This window comes from Mobula hypostoma, chromosome 24 (assembly GCF_963921235.1).
Source record: "Mobula hypostoma chromosome 24, sMobHyp1.1, whole genome shotgun sequence".
In the NCBI taxonomy this organism is placed as follows: Eukaryota; Metazoa; Chordata; class Chondrichthyes; order Myliobatiformes; family Myliobatidae; genus Mobula; species Mobula hypostoma.
Window position 1 is genome coordinate 40571177 of NC_086120.1, and position 11043 is coordinate 40582219.

Below are 11043 nucleotides of genomic sequence, written 5' to 3' on the forward strand. Positions count from 1 at the left end.
ACCTGCCCTTCAAGGAACAACTAAGTTTGAAAACTGGCCGCTAATTTTCTGCTGTGCCTACATCCTGTCAGTGAGTAAATAGGCTGACTGAGAGACATTCATATTTTTAGGGCCAAGCAGGGGAAGATTAAGCCAGCCCATGCTGTAGCGGCATCCTCACTGGACTTCGAGACGAGTGGCCCCAGGGTCAAATCCGTCCAGCTCCCTGCACTTCGGTGTTGGGTCGAGCACTGAGCCAGCAACTTGGCCTTGTTAAAAAAACAGAGAAAAATGCTAAAGAAGCTGCAAGATTGCCGCGCAAAATGCCACAAGGTGCAGAACGGAACAACGCACAAAGGAAGATTACCTGTGTCAGAGTGGTGCGCCCTTCAGGGCTAGGATTCAATTCACCTTTTGGGGTCTTTGTACATTCTGTCTTTGACTGCGTGGATTTCCCAGTTTACTCCCTCATCCTAATGATGTTCTGGTTCTTAGGGTAACTGGCTATTGTAAATTGCCTCTACATACATGGTTGGTGGGAGAATCATTGAATCATTAGAGTCATACAGCATGGGCACAGATCCTTTGGATGGAAGGTCTCAGTCTGAAACTTCAACTGCTTATTTCCCTACCTAGATGCTGCCTGATTTGCTTAGTTTCTCCAGCTTTTTCTGAGGGTTTCTCCTTCAGATGACCAAGGCTCCCATCTGAGCTAGTCTATTTCCAAACATTTAGCCGATAATCGGTCAAACCTTTCCTATCCATGTATCTGACCATGGTCCTTCTGGGGTGAATTATGAGTGAATTGATGTGAATTTGGGAGAGCACAGATAACAAAGAAGTAGTGGAAGTATGGGATTGATAGAATGGGCAGCATAAACCTGATGGGCTGAATGCCCTCCTTTATCTCAAAGGTAAAATATGAATATAGGAAAGAACTATAGTTAACAGAGTATAAATGGACTGAAGGGCCTGTTTCTGAGCTCTGGGTGTTCTGAGACCCTAATGCAGGTGGAACATTCAAATTTGCTCAGTATTGATATACTTAGATTTGAGGTTAAAATATAAATAACACATTTCCACTTCATGATTCCTGTTTTCATTCATCCATTGAGACATCAATACATCACTGGTTTACTACCATGACTTTGGACCAAGGTGTTTAGTTGCTCACTGTGCTTGTTGCCATTCCCACTGGGCTACCTCCACAGATTGCCCTCTCAAAGTTGGGAGAACCTGAGACAAGGTGTAGTTTGCACGCCCACACCCCAAGTTCCATTAACTGTTTTCAAATAAGGCAATAAGACTTAGGAGCAGAATTAGGCCATTTGGCCCATCGAGCCTGCTCCACCATTCCATCATGGCTGATTTATTATCACTCACACCTCATTCTCCTGCCTTCTTCCCGTAATCTTTGACACCCTGACTAATCAAGAACCTATCAGCCTCCATTTTAAATATACCAATGACTTGGCCTCCACAGTCATCTGTGGCAATGAGTTCCACAGATTCACCACCCTCTGGCTAATGAAGTTCCTCCTCATCTCTATTCTGAAGCTGCTTCCCTGGGTCCTAGATTCCCCCACTACAGGAGACATCCTCTCCACATCCACTCCTCAAAGTTAGCTAAATTTAAAACCCAAACAGACTTACTCTCATTGTCATCTGTTTTTTTTTGTGTTGACTTGGCAACAATAGTGAAACGTGAAGTAGTTGGAGTATCAGAGGAGGTCCTACAAAGTTGCAGAATTAGCTGATGACCAATTCTGCATTGTGAAAGAGAACTTGCAATGATACTTCTATCCTTTTAGTGTCCTGAAGACTTTACTTCACAGACGTACTCCTCCCCCTGCCTCACATACAGCTTCTCTCCATTATGCTTATGGCTAGAAGATTAGAATCTGCACCTGCAGCTTCTGAACCTTGGACCAATGAATGTTTTGCTCCCAATATGAAAAACTGGAATCTAGAGCCAACCACGATATCATGTGTTTGTAGTGTTTACTTCAGATCAGTATAAACTTGACTGCAATGTGCACTTTCAATTATTGTGAAATCTGGAGCATAAAATTACTTAGGGGCAGCACGGTGGTTAGCACAAAGGGCCTCTTCCCAAACTGTGGACTGCCTATTCCTCTGCAGTGATGCTGCCCGATCTGCTGAGCTCCTCCAGCACTTTGTGTGCGTTAGGCTGGAGGAACTCATTGGGTCAGTCAGCATCTACGGAAGGTAAAAGATGCTCCAACATTCAGCCTCATCATGTGTTGCTCCTTGTAATTTCCTGTGTCTCAACTCTATGTTCAATACTCGCCGTGGTCCATAAGGAGTTTGTACCGCTCTCCCCGTAACAACTTGGGTTTCCTCCAAGTGCTCAGGTTTCCTCCCACAGTCCTGATTGGTAGGCTAATTAGTCATTGTACATTATTCCACGATTAGGCTGGGGGTAAATTGGTGGGTTGCTGGGCAGTGAGGCTCAAAGGGCTAGAAGGGCCTGTTCTGCACTGCATCTCAATTAATTAATTAATTCATTAAAGGTTGAGTTATAGAGCTGAGACGGAAGAAACTGCACAGAGCGATGCACAATGAATCTGGATGTTGGAGCATCTTTTACTCCAGCTGAATGCACACAAAATGCTGGAGAAGCTTAGCAGATCAGGCAGCATCTATGGAGAAGAATAAACAGTCAACATTTTGGGCAGAAACCATTTACTAGAATTCCACTTTATTTGTCCTGCTTTCGACAGCCGATATATCAACTGTTTACTCCTCTCCATAGATACTGCCTGACCTGATGAGTTACTCTGAATTTCCAGCATCTGCAGGAGTTCTTCTGTTTATGAATTCTTTCTGTTCCTTTCTGTATGGAGCCATAGAGTTGTTCAACTCATAAATAGGCTCTTCAGACCTCTACATCCATGTCAATCTTATCCCCCAGCTATACAAATTCTATTTGCCCACATTAAATTACTTTTTGAAAGGGAGGAGGCAGCCTATACTTAGGAGAAGCTGTAGCTGCAGTTTATTCCTCCAATTCAAAATTTATTGTCATTCTTCAGGACATGACTCTAAAGGCGAACAAAATGATTCTTACTCTGGGTCTGATGCAGCATAAAAAGATGCAATACATGTAAAGAGCACAATAACATTTTCCAAAAACACAATATATATAAATTTAAAAGTAATCTTATAAGACAGAATGTGCAAGTAGCTGTTCTTTACACTCAGTGTCCACTGAGTGCATGGTCACGGTCTTCTGCTGCTGTAGCCCCTCCACTTCAAGTTTTGGTGTGCTGTGCATTCAGAGATGCTCTTCTGCACACCACTGCTGTATTTGAGTTGCTGTCGCCTTCCTGTCAGCTTGAGCCAGTCTGGCCATTCTCCTTTGACCTCTCTCACTAACAAGACATTTTCACCCACAGAACTGCCATTCACTGGATTTTTTTTTTGTTTTTCACACCATTCTCTTGGGCATCGAGGGAGAGAGGAAGAGGAGAGCCATCCGCAGTACCACCGATGCGGCAGAGAGGGCCTCAAGATGGCTGTGGCTCAAAAGAGGGGAGCCATGGAGTCATAAGTAGCTAGCCACCTGGACACAAGCTGGGGTCTGATCAGCCCCGGCTGGGTCACCTGGAGGAGGTTGTATGATATTGAAAGACCCAAAACACCCGATGATTCCAGGAACATCACTGAAGATCGTCCAGAAGCATCAATCAACTTTTCATTTATCCACCAGGGATGTTTGCAACAAGTCCTTTACCTGCCACAGCTGCTGTTTGACCCACTGAGTTCCACCGGCATTTTGCTTGTTGCTCCAGATTCCAAACTGTATCAGTGAAAAGTGAGTTGGTAAACTTGATTTATTTTTCTTTCAGGAAATAAAAGCAGAAAATTTTCAGACCAGTGACGTTGAAACTCTCACCGCAGGTGAATTTTACCTGTTGTGCTGCGGCTGATTTTTATTTGGGAGTTTATTGCCATAAAATAATGTTAGAGAGAGAAATCTCATTTTCCAGTAGGCACCAAGACACCCAGAAATGGTTGTAAAACTACTCAGCTCTGGATTAATCCAATTTTGAACAGCAGGGCATTTTTTTTTGACATTGTTCTTGCCTGTAACTTAATAAATGTTCCTTTTCTATTAAAGCTTTAATGGCAAAATAAGATTATAAAATATAATGCAACACATTAATACTGGAATTAATAAGCTTTGAAAGTTTGATTTTTTTAGTATTAATATAAACCTCAAGAGGGCAAAGCTAAATATGTTTTAGATCCAAGATAGATAATGTAACGACGACTTGAAAACAAACTAAAAGCTGCTCAGAAGCTAAGTGAAGGAGTACGGCACTGTATGATGCGCTTCCAACTAATTGAATTCCGTTGAAAAAGTACATTTAATGCTTTATTACAAACCAACAATAAAATCATTCATCTCTTCTGTAATTCATGTGAAAGAAAGACTAATGTAATTGACTCAAATTCCTACATGGAGGAGCAGTCATAAATGAGAAGTCAATGAAAAATATGCATTCCCTACTCATTCCCTTTCCATGCCACCAAAACAAGTGAACTGGTGACTATATTCATTTAGTATAACCGTCACCCAAACCCATGTGATGAGTTATCTTAACCCAGAGTGAGGATTCACATCTCAACTACAATACAGATAGACAACAAATAGATATATGGCTCCTGCAGTTAGCTTTGCAAAAACAAATTCCCTAAATGTAGAGTGTTTGGGAGAAGATTTGTGGTGTTTTTTTTTGCAGTATTATGAGTTAATATGCCCGTACACAGCTCCAAGACTCTAGGTTCAATCCTGAGTCAGCTTGTGATCTCCCCTTAACACATTCCAAAGATGTGATGGTAGATTAATTGACAACTGGTGCAGGTACGTGACAAAAGAGTTAAAGGGCAGTTAATGGATATGTGAGAGGCAATGATCTGCAAGGTTCAGAAGAGGGGAAATTGAGCTGATGGATTGGTTCTACTGGGAGCTCCCTCTTCCCTCCGTGTTGTGGAAGGAGTGGAATTCCTTCCATTGCAGTATTAGTGATGCACTATTGGGTACCCCTTCAGTTATGGTATTCTACTGCATTTAATGCAAGTCAAAGTTTCAGCATTTTTATAAAGTACTTAATGGGGCAGAACCATTGATAACTTTGTTTGTTTCATGACTATAGAGTTTGAAATCTTCCAGGCCTATTTAAGAGTCTCAAAAAACTGAAAATTAATCCCATGGATTCTTCTACAAGAAAAATAATATTTCAACTTTGTTACATGGGTGTGTGCTAGGGATTGGTGGGAGCATGCCGAGTGGAAAGTTATTAGACCGTGTGATCACATAACCTGTTGTCCAACAATGGGTTCAAAATTGGCAATCGTGCAAACACATATGTAACTATATTCCCAAACACATATGAAGCAGCTAGCGTCTAACAAAGTCTCTCTTTACAACCTGTAAAAGCGGGAAGCGATTCACTTTGGAAGGTTGAATTTGAAGGCAGACTACAGAGTTAATGGCAGTGTTCTTTGCAGTGTGGAGGAACAGAGATCTTGAAGTCCATGTGTATAGATTTCTCCAAGTTACCATGCGAGTTAATACAGTTGTTAAGAAGCCATATGGTGAGTTGGTCTTCATTAGTCGGGAGATTGAATTCAAGAGCCATAAGGTAATGTTACAGCTCTTTAAGACCCTGATCAGACCACACTTGGTGTTCAGTTCTGGTCACCTAATTAGAGGAAAGATGTGGAATCTTTAGAGAGAGTGCAGAGGAGATTTACCAGAATGCTGCCTAGATTAGAGAGTATACCTTATAGGTGATGGGTTGAGCAAGCTAGGGATTTTCTTTTTGGACCAAAGCAGGATGAAAGGTAATGCACACAAAATGCTGGAGGAACTTAGCAGGCCAGGCAGCATCTATGGAAAGGAATAAACAGCCGACATCTTGGGCCAAGTTTCTTCATCAGGACTGGAAAGGAAGGGGAGAATTCAGAATAAGAAGGTGGAGAGTGGAGGGGAGGAAGAAGTACAAGGTGGCAGGTGATAGGTGAAACCAGGTAAAGGGAGGGGGTGAAGTAAAGAACCTGGAAGTTGATTGGTGAAAGAGGTAAAGAGCTGGAGAAAGTGGAGTCTGACAGGAGAGGGCAGAAGACCGTGGAAGAAAGGAAAGGGGAGGAGCACCAGAGGGAGGTAATGGAAGAGTATGGAGATAAGGTGAGAGGGGGATCTAGGAACGGGGAATGGTGAAAGAGAGGAGGGGAGAGTTCCAAGGAAGGATACCTGGCTGTGATAGCGGGTCTGGGTGAGTACATGGTCAAATAATTGGAAGAACAATGAGAAAAGGGTCTCACTGAACTCCCGCTGAAGGGAAGATTTAAATTTCTTCAGGGTAGGAATCCCTCAAAGCTACTTCACAGTTGAGTAGTAAATCCTAAACAAGAGAAAATCTGCAGATGCTGGAAATCCAGATCAACACACACAAAGTGCTGGAGGAACTCAACAGGTCAGGCAGCATCTATGAAAAAGACTAAATGATTGATGTTTTGGGCCAAGTCCCTTCATCAGAACTGGAAAGGAAGGGGAGAATTCAGAATAAGAAGGTGAGGGGAGGCGAGGAAGTAGTACAAGATGGCAGGTGATAGGTGAAACCAGGTAAAGGGAGGGGGTGAAGATGACCTGATAGAGATGTACAAGGTGATAAGAGGCATAGATCAAGTGAATAGCCAGAGACATTTTCCCAGGGCAGAAGGGGTATAATTTTAAGGCAATTGGAGGAAAGTATAGTAGGGATTTCAGGTTTAATAGTCCTAGTCATAGTCATAGTCATACTTTATTGATCCCGGGGGAAATTGGTTTTTGTTACAGTTGCACCATAAATAATAAATAGTAATAGAACCATAAATAGTTAAATAGTAATATGTAAATTATGCCAGGAAATAAGTCCAGGACCAGCCTAATGGCTCAGGGTGTCTGACCCTCCAAGGGAGGAGTTGTAAAGTTTGATGGCCACAGGCAGGAATGACTTCCTATGACGCTCTGTGCTGCATCTCGGTGGAATGAGTCTCTGGCTGAATGTACTCCTGTGCCCAACCAGTACATTATGTAGTGGATGGGAGACATTGACCAAGATGGCATGCAACTTAGACAGCATCCTCTTTTCAGACACCACCGTCAGAGAGTCCAGTTCCATCCCTACAACATCACTGGCCTTATGAATGAGTTTGTTGATTCTGTTGGTGTCTGCTACCCCCAGCCTGCTGCCCCAGCACACAACAGCAAGCATGATAGCACTGGCCACCACAGACTCATAGAACATCCTCAGCTTCATCCGGCAGATGTTAAAGGACCTCAGTCTCCTCAGGAAATAGAGACGGCTCTGACCCTTCTTGTAGACAGCCTCAGTGTTCTTAGACCAGTCCAGTTTATTGTCAATTCGTGTCCCCAGGTATTTGTAATCCTCCACCATGTCCACACTGGCCCCCTGGATGGAAACAGGGGTCACCGGTACCTTAGCTCTCCTCAGGTCTACACCAGCTCCTTAGTCTTTTTCACATTAAGCTGCAGATAATTCTGCTCACACCATGTGACAAAGTTTCCTACTGTAGCCCTGTACTCAATCTCATCTCCCTTGCTGATGCATCCAACTATGGCAGAGTCATCCGAAAACTTCTGAAGATGACAAGACTCTGTGCAGTAGTTGAAGTCCGAGGTGTAAATGGTGAAGAGAAAGGAAGACGCAGAAAGTAGTGAGTGCATGAAACTTCCTGTCAGGGGTGGTGGCAGAAGCAGATATATTAGAGGCATTTAGGAAACTCTTAGAGAGGCACATGGATGGTGGAAAAATGGAGAAATATGTAGGAGGGAGAAGGTTAGAGTAGGTTCAAGGTCAGATTAACATCATGGGCTGAAGGGCCTGTACTGTGCTGTAATGTTCTATGTTCTACTTGTTAAGAGAAAATTCTTATTTCATTTATAGAAGGTGACAACTGGCTTTTATACAGCAGTTTGGTCTTTGACTTTGTTCCAGGCCTGCAATAGAAACAGAAAGCAGAAGTCTACTGAAACAAAGTGCAAACAAAATAGTAGACTCCACCCAAGATTGATTAAACTGTTTTCACTCCAACACAACTAGCTACAGTCGACCTTCACCAATCCGACCACCTGTAATCCGGTTCCTTCGGTAATCTGGCACTGATTATGCTTAATGTGACCCTTCTGTAATTCGGCATTTTCACTAATCTGGCACTTCTCAGGTCCCAATGGTGCCAGATTAGTGAAGGTCGACCTGTATTAAAAAGATTTAGAGACATAGAACATAGAACAACATAGAATAGTACCCCACAGTACAGGCCCTTCGGCCCACAATGTTGTGCTGACCCTCAAACCCTGCCTCCCATATAAGCCCCCACCTTAGATTCCTCCATATACCTGTCTAGTAGTCTCTTAAACTTCACTAGTGTATCTGCCTCCACCACTGACTCAGGCAGTGCATTCCACGCACCAACCACTCTGAGTAAAAAACCTTCCTCTCATATCCCCCTTGAACTTCCCACCCCTTACCTTAAAGCCATGTCCTCTTGTATTGAGCAGTGGTGCCCTGGGGAAGAGGCGCTGGCTATCCACTCTACCTATTCCTCTTATTATCTTGTACACCTCTATCATGTCTCCTCTCATCCTCCTTCTCTCCAAAGAGTAAAGCCCTAGCTCCCTTAATCTCTGATCATAATGCATACTTTCTAAACCAGGCAGCATCCTGGTAAATCTCCTCTGTACCCTTTCCAACCCTTCCACATCCTTACTCTACCATTTCTGTGACTTTTTCCAAACCTGTCGGATTAGGTACATCAAGAACAGTCACTGTGAATTATTGTTTATCACGTTGCTAAGGAAACCTGTAGCATCAGTCTCAAGCAACAATCTCACAAATCCAGCCAGGGTAGCTTTCCGAGTTGTGGCTAAGTGCCGCTAAAAATGGGAAGTCTGAAATTCCCAACAATTAATGTCTTCCGCCTTTCAACTCACTAGTGAGCATAAACCATCAACAAGATGCTGATGTTTCTGTAGCAATAATTATTTTTACAGGATAGGGCTGCTAACCCTATGCTCAACCCTCCTTAGTCACCTTTTACAACATGCGTGGCAGCGTACAGCGGTTCTATTCCTTTAAGGGACCCGGAAACCGCACAGGTCAACTCAATTAGTGTACTGCCAATTAAATCCGTTTAAAAATAATTATCATTCGAATTCTTGCAGTTTCTTTTTCTTTCATTCTTTTTTGGCTTAGGCCCTACTGGTCCATCAAGTATTAAATTTGTGGTTTTAGTTTGCATTTTTGTTTAGAGGATGTGGTTAATAGGTTGCAGTGTGGACTCCCACGCTGAATTGGTGGGGTAGTTTGCTACACGGTGCCATTCCGTGTGAGATGAGCACGAAGGTCCCTGATGAAGCCAGTTTTAGAGTTAGCTGTCCTCATGCTCAGAATCAGGTTTAATGCACCAAGCAGTTCCTGCTGAGTTCCTCCAGCATTTTGTGTGTGTTGCTTGGATTTCCAGCATCTGCAGACTTTCTCTTGTTTGTGATCAGTTTTATTACCATCAGCATATGTTGCAAAATTTGCTGTTATGCGGCAGCAGTACACCCCAGTGCAAAATAATAAAAACTGTGAATTACAGCAGGAAATGTTAAAAGTTAAATTAAGTAAGTAGTGCAAAAAAGTAGTGAGGTAGTTTTCATGGGTTCAATGTCCATTCAGAAATCTGATGGCAGGGGGGAAAAAGCTGTTACTGAATCACTGGGGTGCCTTCAAGCTCCTGTACCTCCTTCCTGATGGTAGCAATGAGAAGAGGGCATGTCCTGGGTGATGGCATTCCTTAACGATGGATGCCACCTTCTTGAGGCATTGCTTCTTCAAGATGTCCTGGATTCTGGGGAGGCTCGTGCCAGTGATGGAGCTGACTGATGGTGGCTAGAAAGCTACCTTAACGCCTCCAGGCTAGGCAATTAGAAGGAAAATCATACGAGGCTCCCAGTTTAAACTTCTATCCTGGCTTGAAAGTGAGGTGTGGGAGTAGATGGTGAGATATCCTATCCAAATTGCAGGAAGACTTGTATTTAGAGGAAGTCTTCCATAACCTTGGGGTGTCCCAAATTACTTGCAGCCTATGATTGAAATGACTAGATAGGGTGGATGTGGAGAGGATGTTTCTTATGATGGAGGTATCCAGAACTAGAGGGAACAGCTTCAAAATTGAGGGGGCAACCTTTAGAACAGAGGTAAGGAGGAATTTTTTTTAGCCAGAGAGTAGTAAATCTGTGGAATGCTCTGCCACAGACTGTAGTGGAGGCCAAGTCCATGTGTATACTTAAGGTGGCAGTTGATCTTTTCCTGGTCAGCCAGGGCATCAAAGGTTATGGTGAGAAGGCGGGGGAGTGGGACTAAATGGGAGAATGCATCAGCTCATGATAAAATGGTAGAGCAGACTCGATGGGCTGAATGGCTGACTTCTACTCCTTTGTCTTATGGTCTTATGGTCTTTACAGGATATAAGCCTGTATTTATTAACAAGCTTGATTTGCCCTTCAGAAGGTGACGATGAGCTTCCCCTTAGATCTATTTGCAAGCCTTCTGCTGAAATTACAGTAGGGTAGAGAATCACATGATTCAGAGCCAGCAACAAAACGAAGGAAGAGCACATTTCCAAGCTGGAATGGTGTGTAACTTGGGGGACCCTGCATAAATTCTATTACACCTTCTGTCCATGTTCTAGGTGGAAACGGTTGGGTGTTTGGGACGTGCTGCTGTTGACATCATTTTCTCAGGTTGTTCTCATGCATTTCTATAGATGGGGGGCACGGAACCTGTAAAGCAAAGATGGAAACCAATCACATTGCACGCATTGATGTAACTAGCACTGATGACCTCGAGTGAATCAGGATGAGAATCGGGTCTATTATGATTGACACGCATTGTATACCAAACAGCAGTCCAATACAGCACAATATATTAAAAACTACCATAAATTACAATATATTACAATAAATGAGAGGTGCAAAAAGAGAGT